Here is a 12,440-nt window from a genome sequence, read left to right on the forward strand (position 1 = left end):
GGTCATCGCAGAGAAGAGAGGCAGGCACAGCACCTTCAGGGCGTCCCCTGTTTATCCACACAGTGTGCTCTGCAGCCTCCCTCAGCTCCGCTCTGAGCCATCTCTTTTCACCCTCAACAGAGTCTATGACAAAGGTACTGACACGGCGTTGCCGCACGCGTGGCCAGTGCGCGCAACAAGGCTGCCCAGTATGTGCTCTGCCGGCTAACAGCGGTTTTTGCGAATCGCAACATGTTCAATAACAATCCTCCTAGCTTCTCTTTTCAAAGTTACGTGCTCACAATTAGGTCCAGTCAGTAATTCTTTGTCATTAATTTGGTACCAGTTAATTCTTTTCCTTCCAGTAGCTACGGGTGGAATCCATACACCTTCCGATCGGAGAAAACACACAAAGCATATATACAAGCAACTTTCACACACATACTATACCTAACAATGAGAAACATAAGAACAGTTGATATATTAACATGAAATCTTCTATTACGAGTCTGTCCATTTGAACCATTCTCCTCATTCGGTGTTTCTGTGATCTCTGCTTGCTCTGCTAATTCTTGGATCTTCCTTTCTCTATTTGTAGTTTCAAAAGTCCTGGCTGGCTTTACGTTTCTTGCTGGTAACCAGTACGGACCTGTGGGAAAGAGAACACGAGCATACCCTCTTCCCCATGCAAGCAGAGACACAGGGCCATCCCATGAGTTGAGCCCAGTTTCTTATAACATGCTGTTGATTTTTCTGCAAAAATGGCACTGGGTTTAAAATTGTGATCCACAGCCGTAGTATGTTGCCTAGAAGCAGACAAATGAAGAAAATTTAAAACATATGTGGCTTTGTCCAAGGATTCTTGCTGGGAAATATACGGAAGACTGCCCCCTTTTTTTTTTTATCAAGCATTTGTTTTAACGTTAAATGAGTTTGTTCAATAACAGCTTGTCCCATAGGTGAATGAGGGATACTGGTAGTGTGAGTCACTCCCCAATCCTGTAAAAAGGCACCATACTGGATCACTGTCTGTCCCAATTTTCTTTGGTACTCCCATGGTTTTCTCCAGTGTGAGCAGTAGCAACAACAAAGGCAGAAAATATATCAACAGGTATATGTACATATTTAGATCGAAGAAACGATTGAATATAAGTAATATCAGTTTGCCACAATTCATTGACACATAAACCTTTTGGATTTACTCCTGCTGGATTATTTGAAGGCACAATACGCTGACGGTCAGGGCAGGCGTGTACAATCTGCTGAGCTTGATCTACTGTCTGACCTGATGGGAAGTATCATCAACCAGCAATTGACAAACTGTAGGACTAATCATCATTCCTTGAGGCAGTACAATCCAATGATATTGTTGCGTGGGTTGTTCATCGTTAAGTACTGGAACTGAAAAGGCAAATCTAGGACAATCGTTAGGGTGTAAATAAATAAAAGAGTAAAAAGGTAGAAAAACCCAGTCTTTTAAATCAATCACCATCAAATGCGAACATTCTGAAATCATAGTAGGATTTGATACACCCGGTTGTAATGCACCCATTGGTGAAATGATTGCATTAATAGCTCTTAAATCTTTTAACATAAATATCCATTTTCCTGATTTCTTTGGGTTAGCAAATATTGGAGTAATCCATAGGGTAGTGGAGGGAATTATATGTCCTAATTTGAGCTGTTCATCGCCTAATTTTTGAGCCCACATTCTGACACCCTTTATTAAATCTGCAATTGTTTTTGCCCGATTTCTGATAGGATCAGGAGCTTGCCTGTGCAAAAAGTATTCATTTGATTCATGTCAATATGGGACAATGGATGTGCAAAGAGATTGCGAGGAGTAGGGTGTGCTATTCAAGATAAGTGATTGTCTTAGTTTAAGATCTCTGTGAAATGCAAAAACGTAAACCTTCGAAATGCCTCATGATGCTGCGAACCACCAGTGATACACAGAATGCTCTGTCACTACAGAGCAGAGAACTCTGGTGAGAGTTCATCATGATGCAAAACGAAATAAAACGAAATTGTAAAAAGGTAGAAAAGGATGGAGAGCATAGATGCTGGGAAGCACTCTTTAGATGGTCACCTTCCGCTTCAGGATTTTTCAGCCATTTAAGACATCCTGTTATAACACTGCCAATAGCTACAGCTGCCCCAATATTGTCACCAACACTGCTGTATACATGGGCTTGGCACGTGCTTAAGAGGATATCTTCAATTACTAACTGGAATAGCAAGACATCTGCAGCAGCTGGATTTTCTGTTTGTCTCTGAACTGCTGCTTGCAGCCGATCAAGGAAATGTTCATAAGGTTCCTGTGCTCCCTGCCGAATGGAAGCAAAGGAAGCCTCCCCGTCCCCAAAAATCAGGGACACGTCTTAATGCTCTCATAGCCAATTCAGTCAGTTGTTGGAAAGCCACTTGCTGTAACCCTGCCTGTGCCTGATTTTGACATGTGTGACATTTTATTCATCCCAAAATGTTTAGCTCTCGATTTAAGAAATTTAACAGCTATAACACTTTAGCTATTGTTTCATTGGGAGATTTCCCTGTCATTCCCCCTTTTTGTTTTAAAGGCATATTCTCCAAAGTACCATGTGCATGTTCTATGATCGGTTGCTCAGTAGGATTGTATGGAATACCAGTAACATGCTCAATACCTCATGATGACAAAAATACATACGTCTGATAAGAAGTGTATGCCAAAGTTCCTGCAAGCGTAAACCATGAGGATTAACACCATTCATTGGTGGCATGATCATATTTTAACAGCTAGTACACAATTGTACGATTGAGCGGGCTTGTTGTCGTGTTAAACCAAATTATCACCTAATAGCATTAGCATTCTGATGGTAGCAGTCATGCAAGATTTTGCCTGCATTAACGAGTTCGGTACCAGAGCTGCACTCGTGAGAGGCTCAGCTCGCCTGTTCCCTTCTGCTATAGGCCTTGGAAGCGTGGTGTGCGCTCGCAGATGTACCATGGAATATGCATGTTTACGGTTTTGCAATACTGATATTAACTGTTCAAATTGCTGGAACAAAGGAGGATTAGTTATTTCCCGCGATGTCGATCGAGTTAAAATGTGCTGTCTCGTGGTAAAACTCGGGCCACGGGCAGCGGCGAGACGGCCGCTCTCCAGGCTCGGCCTGCGGCGGGGGGGGGGGGGGAAGCGGCGGTGGCGGGCTCCAGCCCTGCCTCGCCTCAGCCGGGCAGGGGAGCGGGGGAGCGGGGTGGCCACGACGACCCAGCTGCCCTATGCCGGCCGCCCCGCTTGTTGTTGCTGTTGCTGTCGTTGTTGTCGTTGTCGCGGCTCCGGCCGCTTGCGCTCCGTAACTGCTGCCGACCCCTCCCACCGAAGACCATCAGCTGCAAAAGAACCGACACGCCAGAGGAGGGCAAAGCAGGGTTAAGTTTTGGGTGGCAGGACGCTCTTCCTTGGCCCGACGACAGCGATGACAAAGCCGTACAGTCACCACCCTCCGAGTTCCCTTGGGCTGGCACTTCCGCTTTGTGCCCAGTTGGCGCTGGAGGGGCGGCGGGCACTTCCTCTGCTGTCCCTGAGCAGGCTGGGGGCCCCGTAGGCTCTTTAGACTCAGTTTTTTGTTCTGACACAGTTTCTCCCAGCCCCTCGGCTTGTTTCCACACCTCAGTGATAGTAGAACAGGTGGGAGCTCGCATGCCTTTTGTTGGGTGTAAATGTCCGACCCCAAAGAACTGCGCAATACGGGAGGGTGGCGGCGGCGGCTCGTGCAGCTCGCCAGAGGTGTTATCCGGCTGCAGGGCTTCTATGGCCGCAGCAGCAACTTTTCGCTCAGCTTTGATCTCCCGTAAGGTGTTAATTACGACACGCCACGTCTGTCCCACTTCTTTTGCTGTTTTTTCCTCTTTTCCTCCCGCTAAGGTGGTCTCCCAGAGATGTTCCCCCACTTCACGCCATTCGTCAACATTAAAGAGTAGCGGACAGGTTTTACAATGTCCATTTGCTTTCGCCCACTTCATGAGGCTTTCTATTTCCTTAGGGTTAACCGTTTCTCCTCTCTTAGAGAGTATACTGGTTAACAGCTTGATTGCTGCCTCCGTTTCCATCGCGGTCTTACCTTGCAGGGGTTCGCTCGGCCGCTGCGAAACTTTCCAGGCTCCGGCGATTCTCTTCGTCCCGTGCCCTTCCCTGCTGCACGTCCACAGGCTCCCAATACCGTATTCACGATGCTATGGAGACTTCCGCATTTAAGCGAGTTTATCCGCATTTAAGCAATTTTTCCGCATTTAAGCGACTTTTTCCGCATTTAAGCAATTTCAGGGTCCCTGCTCATGCGCCACTTGTTGCAGAGCCCTTCTGTGGACGGCCCAGAGTCATGAACATACACCAATATGGTTAAAAGATCATGCTCCATTTATTACAAACAACACACAGGTTATATAGCAGAATGTGATGTGACACGACTACATACTACAATTGGCTTGCTTAGCGTAAACACACTCTTGTGGGCTATAGTGATAGGGCAGCGCTAGCAGAACACAGGTAATAAGCTCATCCCTTCAGTCTCCTCATTGCGGTCATCGGAGAGGCATCCAGGAGGCGTGCATCTTGGCAGGCTATCAGTCTACATTTCCTTTTAAGGCCATTGAGATAACTTGAAGGACAAAAGTAATCTAGTTGGTAACCTTGTGCTCTGGGGCCCAAACAGGGATTGTCCATACCCGAGAGAATATTATGGCCAGTCTCGGAAAGGAATTCCTCCACATCAACCCACTCTGTGCCCAGTTTGTATTTGTGCCTAGGATTGGCCTGACCCAGGTGAAGGACCTTGCATTTTGACTTGTTGAAGCTCATGCAGTTAGCACTGGCCTAATTCTCAAGCCTATCAAGGTCCCTCTGGATGGCATCTCTTCCCTCAAGTGAGTCCACGGCACACACAACTTGGTGTCATCGGCAAACTTACTGAGGGTGCACTCAATGCCATCATCCATGTCGCTGACAAAGATGTTGAACAGCACTGGACCCAGAACAGACCCCTGATGGACACCGTGTGACACTGGTCTCCATGTAGACATCGCACCATTGACCGCAACTCTTTGAGTGCGACCATCCAGCCAGTTCTTTATCCACCGAGTTGTCAATCTGTCAAATCCATGTCTCTCCATTTTAGAAACAAGGATGTCATATAGGACAGTGTCAAATGCCTTGCAAAAGTCCAGGAAAATGACATCTGTTGCTTTACCTATGTCAACCAGCACCGTAGCTTTGTCATGGAAAGCCAGTAAATTAGTCAGGCACGATGCCCCTAGTGAAGCCATGTTGGCTGTCACCAAACACTTGGGTTTTTTTATGTGCCTTAGTACAGCTACCAGGAGAATCTCTTGTGTTTGTTTTAAGCAAACGACAAAAGGCACTGTTTCTGTGAAGCGACAGCTCGCAGATGAGCACAGGCCTCCCACATCAGAGGGAGCAAACTGCCATGGACTCTGGGACACTGAGGATACCCTTGGAGCTCCCTTTGTCCCTCCCTGGGATGCCACAGGCCCCTTGTGCTGTGCTGATGCTCTGAGCTGCTCCTCCCAGGAGACTCCAGGGCAGAGCCGCCCATGGCACAGGGGACAGGGACTGAGGGTGCCCATGGAACCACACCTGAGCTGGCAGTGCTGCCGCAGCAGCAGCGGGGACGATCGTGCACAAGGGCACACCAGTGGACACAGCGCGTGCACGGCGCTGGCCTGGCGCACATGGTCAGGATCCTGGTCCATGTTCCCTGACAATCCCTTTATCTCATGAGTCTGCACCCTCTCCTGTCACTGCCTGGCCAACAGGCACCCCTGCCAGCCCTAAGGCCTGGGCTGGGCACGTAGAGACAAGTTGAGCACAGTGCAGGGACAACCATGGACACTTGGTGCAGCAGCATCCCCAGGCTCAGGGCTCTGCCTCAGCGACAGGCACAGCCTCGGGCTGGGGACCAGCTGGGTGGAAGGCTTCAGGCTGTGCAGGAGCTTGCTACAGATCACTGGATCCAGTTGTCCTTTCTTTGTGGCAACAATTGAGAGAGGAGTTTTCTGGGACAGCGCTTCTCTTGAACAGCCATTCCCATGGAGTGCTGTTAAATTCCTGTTGTTAAATTTAGCTCCTTTTCTGGCTTGCCAGGAGCTCTATCAGTGCGAGGATGCCAGGGTCCAGCAACACTGAATACCAGGGGTACAGGTAAGGCAGGGCACCATCATGCCCCTTTCTCATGGCCTCAACCACAGGAGGAGAGCCACTTCTTGGGGGGTGCAGATGAAGCTTTGCTGAATATGAGCAGCCCTGGGGGCTTGAGGCTTATTCCAAGAGTTTTTGTAGCAGCCAGGATGTCTCAGGAGACAACCTAAGCACAGCACACAACAGACATCAAAAACCAGACACCTCCTGGGAATTTGACCCTATCTCCAAGCTGACTTAGTAGGAGCAACCCTCAAAGCAAGCCCAGGGAAGAGCAATTGCTCTGAGCTTCATTTAATCAGCCAGAGTAAATAGGTAACTTCTAAAGGACTTGTGTGCCTGGAGGCTGGTCTGGTTTTCCCTGGGCTGCTCTGACACTTGAGGAAAAAAGATCCTTTTATAATAGCCATGTGAAGCCAGCAGCCATTCGGAGCAGCCTCTGGCCGGTGTGCCCCTCGAAATGCTTGTCCTCCCCAGCTTCTGCAGGCACAGCCCCCAGGTGCCCTGAGTTAGGAGCATGGCCATTGTGCTCCGGCTGCCTAAATCATTCAGAGACGCCTCTGATGTGAGAAATGAGGAAGTAGAAGTGCTCCACTGACCCAATTACTGCAAGGAAAGCCAAGGGAGAAAAGCAGGCTTAAATTTGGGACCTCCTCTACATCAGTATTTCTGCTCCGGGGCTGGGGAACCTCAGGGCCATATTTGCTGGATACGCAGGGCTGTTGGTGCCATCAGCTTCACTGTGCTGCTGCTTCTCCTTCAGGGTCCTGCTGTCTGTGGGTCAGCTGCTCTGTGAGCTGCACAGGGCTGCAGCCCCTCTTTGCTCTGTTATTGCTGGGGTGCAGCTGCCAAGCAAAGTCAACCAGGCATTTCTCCGCTAGCCTGGAGCTTTGATTCCAAAGGAGAGAGTTTTTTCACCCCGAGGACAGGGTTGGGTTTTGCTCCTGCTTTGATTTATTTGCACTAGGGCCAGGGTTTGTCTCTCCACTTAGACTGATTTTGCAGCAGCCTGGATGGAGACAAAAGCACTAAGAGATGCTTTCTTTGGCTGATGGTTTGGTTTACTGGTTTTGCTTCCTAACTGAGACAATGAGTCTGAAAAAAGCAGCTTCCCTAAAGCACCTCTGCCCTTGCAGAGCACAGTGGGCCTGGTTACATGGGATAAACATGTCTCCTGTGACTAAACCCTAGACCTGGCTCCAGAGAGGAGGTTGGAAACCCCTGCAGCATCCTTCACACCACCTGTACAGGGAGTCGCTGGCAAAGTGAAAGGGATTTCCTGTGGTGTTTGGTGAAATGAGTCAGCGCGGCATGCATCCAGCTGGGCATGGCTGGCAGGCTGGCCAGGAACCAGCCAGCAGCTTGTGCCCAGCAGCATGAGGAGGAAGCGTGACAAGCGCACACAGAGGTGACTTGCCCATGGCATGTCTGTGGAATAGCAGGGATGTGTCCTGCCCACCGTTGGGCTGCTGTTCTCTTTCTGAAGCAGCCATGCACCAAAACCAAGCCCTCGCCAGGGCAGGCAGGGTCCAGGTGGGATACGGGCAGCAGTGGGAGATGCTTCAGCTCAGAAGCACTGGTACAAGGGGCCATGCCTGGTCCTTCTACTGTGGACCTCCACCAGTGCCACGCAGCATAGCCAGTGTCTCGGTGCCCTTTGCCCATCTGAGTGCTGGAAAGGTTGAGTGCCTTATGGGTGGCATTTCCAAGATACTCTGCATTCCAGAGAAGCTACCATGAGTCACTCACTTGCTGTCTCACATACATACACACATGCACACAAAAAGTCCCAGGAGAGATTAGACATGGCTCACTTTGTTCTAAGTCATTTTTATCTGCCTCAGCCCCATATTGAACTGAGAACTGCACAATGTGGGGAAACAAATGGTGCTTTCTGCATGCAGGTGGGTCCTTGGCTCTGGTCAAGCAGATTTCTCCGACTCTCAGTGGCAGGAGCCTGTCCTAGCTTTCCCATCACATTTGCATGGGAGGACAGTGTCCTGGCGCTGTCTCTTGGGGAGGCTGGGGGTGGGCAGATGTGCTCATGCTGTGCCTCACTTCAGGCAGGACCAGGATGCCACTGCTTCTATGCAGCTCTCTCAAAGGCACAGCCATCTGCTACTGCCTGGCCCAGCCAGCCCAGCCATGCATGGGTGATGCTGACACTTTGCAGTGGCACCCACATCGGTTTGCAGAGCCCTCGGAAGTGCCAGAGCTGCTATTGATGCCCCACTTTCTGGGGCCACGTGTGCTCTTTTTGGGGCACGTGGGCTCTGGCTTAGCAGGTTATGCCAGGGAGCTGGGCTCCCTGCAGATGCCTGGCTGTCCTCGGCACACTTCACTCTGCACTGGCTCTCACATGCCTGCACAAAGCTACCCACTGCATGCAGCCAGTGCAGGATCTCGGCCCCTTGCCTAAGTTATTTCCAAGTGTCCTCCAGTTTCACACCTGGAGTCCCATTCCTTCAGCCTCAAGTATCTTGATACTATAATTTTCTTTCTGCTCCCTCAGATTAGACCCCATATCTCCAGTTTACTCTTATGGCTCTGGGTCAGGAACCTGGAGCTACCTCTTTTTAGCTGATAATTTTTAAACTCAGCAATTCAGCACCTGCCAGTGTCATAACCATTAATTTCTGACTGTGTCCAGGCTCCTGGCACTGCAGCCCCCAAGTAAAGCTTTGCCTTACTCCCCTCCATGATTTCTGGATGTTGTCATCCCATGGTGCCTGGAGCATGCCTGTTGGGGTTAGAGGCAAGAAACCCCTATGCTGCCCCATGCAGATCTCCAGCACCGAGAGCTGGAGGACCCCTCCCGACAGCCAAGCCCAACCCTCCTGCGTGCCTATCCTGCGCTGCCACACCCAGCTGTCCTCTTCACAGTCACGTTGTCTGCTTGGCGATGTTTTCTCCATCTACTTGTTTCTAGAAGAAACATCTTTTCCAGCCTTTCCAGGTGAGCATAGTCTCACAGCACCGGGAAATCCCCAGATGGGATGACTAAAATAAAGTCATGTCCATAGTGCCGGAAACACCGGTACCAGAAGCGCAGCCCGAGACTCCCATGCCTCTCCTGGACCTCCAGACAACCCTTTTCCCCTCCAGCACTGACCAATAACTCTTCTACTTCACCATGCCAGAGCAGGTGGTGCGAAGCACCTGGGCCATTCCCAAATGTAACATACCACTGATTCTTCCCCAAAATACTGGGAAACATAAGGCGGATTGTTGCTCATCTTCCTCACAAAGAAAAAGAGCCTCAGGCTGGGCACGGAGCCAGCCACCAGCACACAAGCCAGAGGAAATGTGTTTCTCTGACTTTTTGCCTCTCCATATGCAAGGTGGGTGCTGCACCAGCCTGGGAGCGCTTTCTGCCCCAGCTCCTGATGCGCCAGCCAGGAAGCGCTTTCTGCCCCAGCTTCTGCTGCGCCAGCCTGGGAGCACTTTCTGTTGTGGCTCCTGCCACGCCAGCCAAGCCTGGCGTGAGTGCAGGAGGGAGTGGGCAGCCCCTCTGCGGGTTGAGGTTTTACACGGGTCAAATGGAAGTCCCCTCAGGTGCTCCTGCTGGTGCTTTGAGTGCTCCAGCCAGACACAGCTGCCAGGGATGGTTTTACCCCTCAGGCCCAGAGGCTGCCATAAGGAGAGGGGTGGGAAGAGATGAGATGTCCTCAGGGAGGTGGCAAGAACTTGCCCCACTCTGAGGGAGGGGGACAGAGTGCCATCAATGACCTCATGCACATGGGGTGCTCCTGCACGCTGAGCCTGTGCGACTGTGATTCTTAAGGTCATTCCCAGGCTACGATGTGCTACACAGGGCAGTGGGACATTGAGGAATATGTCCACATATCTGATGGGATTGCCTCTACCTGGGAGGCTCATCTGTCTCCCACCAGTCCCACCCCATGCTAAGCATTCAGATCTGGGACCCGAAAACACCCATCACTCCACCATCCCCATCACTCCCTCTGCTGCTCCGGCATCAAGACCTGTCACATGGATGGAATTGTCACCAAAGGGGCTGCTGCCGCCGTTGCAGTCCAGCTGGCCTACAGTGTGATTTATGGGATGTTTCCCCACCTCACTCACCCAGCAGACACTGAGACCATGCAGGGCATTCCTCCTCATCTTCCTGCCTCTGTGAGCCAAAGAACCACCACATGCCTCTGTGTGTGTGAGCATACATGTGTGCCTTGGGGTGAGTGTGGGGGATTTCCTGGGCTTTTAAAAAGATACGGAAAATTTGTGATTTTAAAACAGAAAAAATTTGCAGAAATGTTTCAGTGCATCTTCTCTGAGCTGTTCTGCAGGACCCTGCAAGAAGAGAAAGGTGAGGAGCAATTGGCAGGAGGGGGCCTCCCAGGGGTCACCTCAACCCTCTCCCTCCCATGTGGCTTGAAGTGAGGTTGTGTGGCTAAATCATCACTGCTTGGGGTGCAGGCACCCAGGGCACAGGGATACACCCCACGAGTCATAGAATCACCTGGTTGGAAGAGACCTTCAAGATCATCGAGTCCAACCATTCGCCCTGCACTGTCAGGGTCTCTAAACCATATTGCTCAACACCAAATCTACACGGTTTTAAAACACTTCCAGGGATGGGGACTCCACCACCTCCCTGGGCAGCCTGTTCCAATACTTCACAACCCTCTCTGTAAAGAAATTTTTCCTGCTAAAGTCACTAAATTTCCCCTGGTGCAACTTGAGGCCATTCCCTCTCGTCCTGTTATTCATAACGTGGGAGAAGAGACCGACCCCCATCTCCCTACAACTTCCTTTCAGGTAATTGTAGAGAGCGAGAAGGTCCCCCCTGAGCCTCCTCTTCTCCAGACTAAACAGTCCCAGCTCCCTCAGTCGCTCCTCATAGGACAAGTTCTCTAAACCCTTCACTAGTTTTGTTGCCCTTCTCTGAACCCACTCCAGCACCTCAACACCCTTCTTGAAGTGAGGTGCCCCAAACTAGACACAGTACTCCAGGTGTGGCCTCACCAGTGCTGAGTATAGGGGGACAATCACTTCCCTGCTCCTGCTGGCCACACTGTTTCTGATATATGCCAGGATTCTGTTGGCTGCGTGGGCACACTGCTGGCCCATGTTCAATGGGCTGTTGACCAGCACGCCCAGGTTCTTCTCTGCTGTGCAGCTTTCCAGCTGCAATTCCCCAAGCCTGTAACGCTACAGGGGTTTGTGGTGGCCTAAGTGCAGGGCCCGGCAATTGGTCTTGTTGAATTTCATACAGTTGGCCTCGGCCCATCAATCCAGTCTGTCCAGGTCCCTCTGTAGAGCCTCCTGACCCTTAGGCAGATCAACACTACCTCCCAATTTAGTGTCATCTGCAAAATTGCTGAGGGTGCACTCAATCCCTCATCCAGATAATTGATAAAGATGTTAAAGAGAACAGGCCCCAACACTGAGCCCTGTGGAACAGCACTGGTGACCGGCCGCCAGCTAGATTTAACTCCATTCACCACCACGCTCTGGGCCCAGCCGTCCAGCCAGTTTTTGATCCAGCGAAGCGTACACTCTTCCAAGCCATAGGCAGCCAGCTTCTGCAGAAGAATATTATGGGAAACAGTGTCAAAGGCTTTGCTAAAATTGAGGTAAACAACACCCACAGTTCTTCTCTCATCCACTAAACGGGTCATTTTATCATAGGAGATCGGGTTGGTCAAACAAGACCTTGCCCTTCATAAATCCATGTTGGCTGGGCCTGATCATCTGACTGTCTTGTACATGACAACACTAAGGATGATCTGTTCCAGGAGTTTACCTGGCGATGAGGTCAGACTGACAGGCCGGTAGTTCCCTGGGTCTTCCCTCTTACCTTTCTTGTTGATCGATGTCAGGTTTGCCAACCTCCAGTCAGCTGGTACCTCCCTTGTTAGCCAGGTATACGTGCATCTCTTGCTGTTTCCTGGCCTCCAGCCCTGCCCCTGCAAATGCAAAGTGCCTTGCAGATTCCCAGCGCTGGGGGACGAGGGGACAGCCTCTCCTGCTTCATAGCAATAAGCCATCTGCATCCTGAAGGCAAATTCCCCCCCCAAATTGCCATTTCCTCAGGCTTTGTAAACTAGCAGGTACTGAAGGCAGCTGCCAACTCCCTGGGGCACTCCAGCCTCAGGTACAAGCCCAGACTGATCTGTGGAGGGAAATAAAGGCTCCTGTAGCCTGAGAGCAGCAGGGCACTGCCTGCAACCCAGTCTCCTCCTCCCCCTCTTCAGTGAGAAGGAATGTTGGTCCAGGCAGAGACCACACCTAAATTCCCCTT

Source organism: Tauraco erythrolophus, chromosome 13 (assembly GCF_009769465.1).
Source record: "Tauraco erythrolophus isolate bTauEry1 chromosome 13, bTauEry1.pri, whole genome shotgun sequence".
In the NCBI taxonomy this organism is placed as follows: domain Eukaryota; kingdom Metazoa; phylum Chordata; class Aves; order Musophagiformes; family Musophagidae; genus Tauraco; species Tauraco erythrolophus.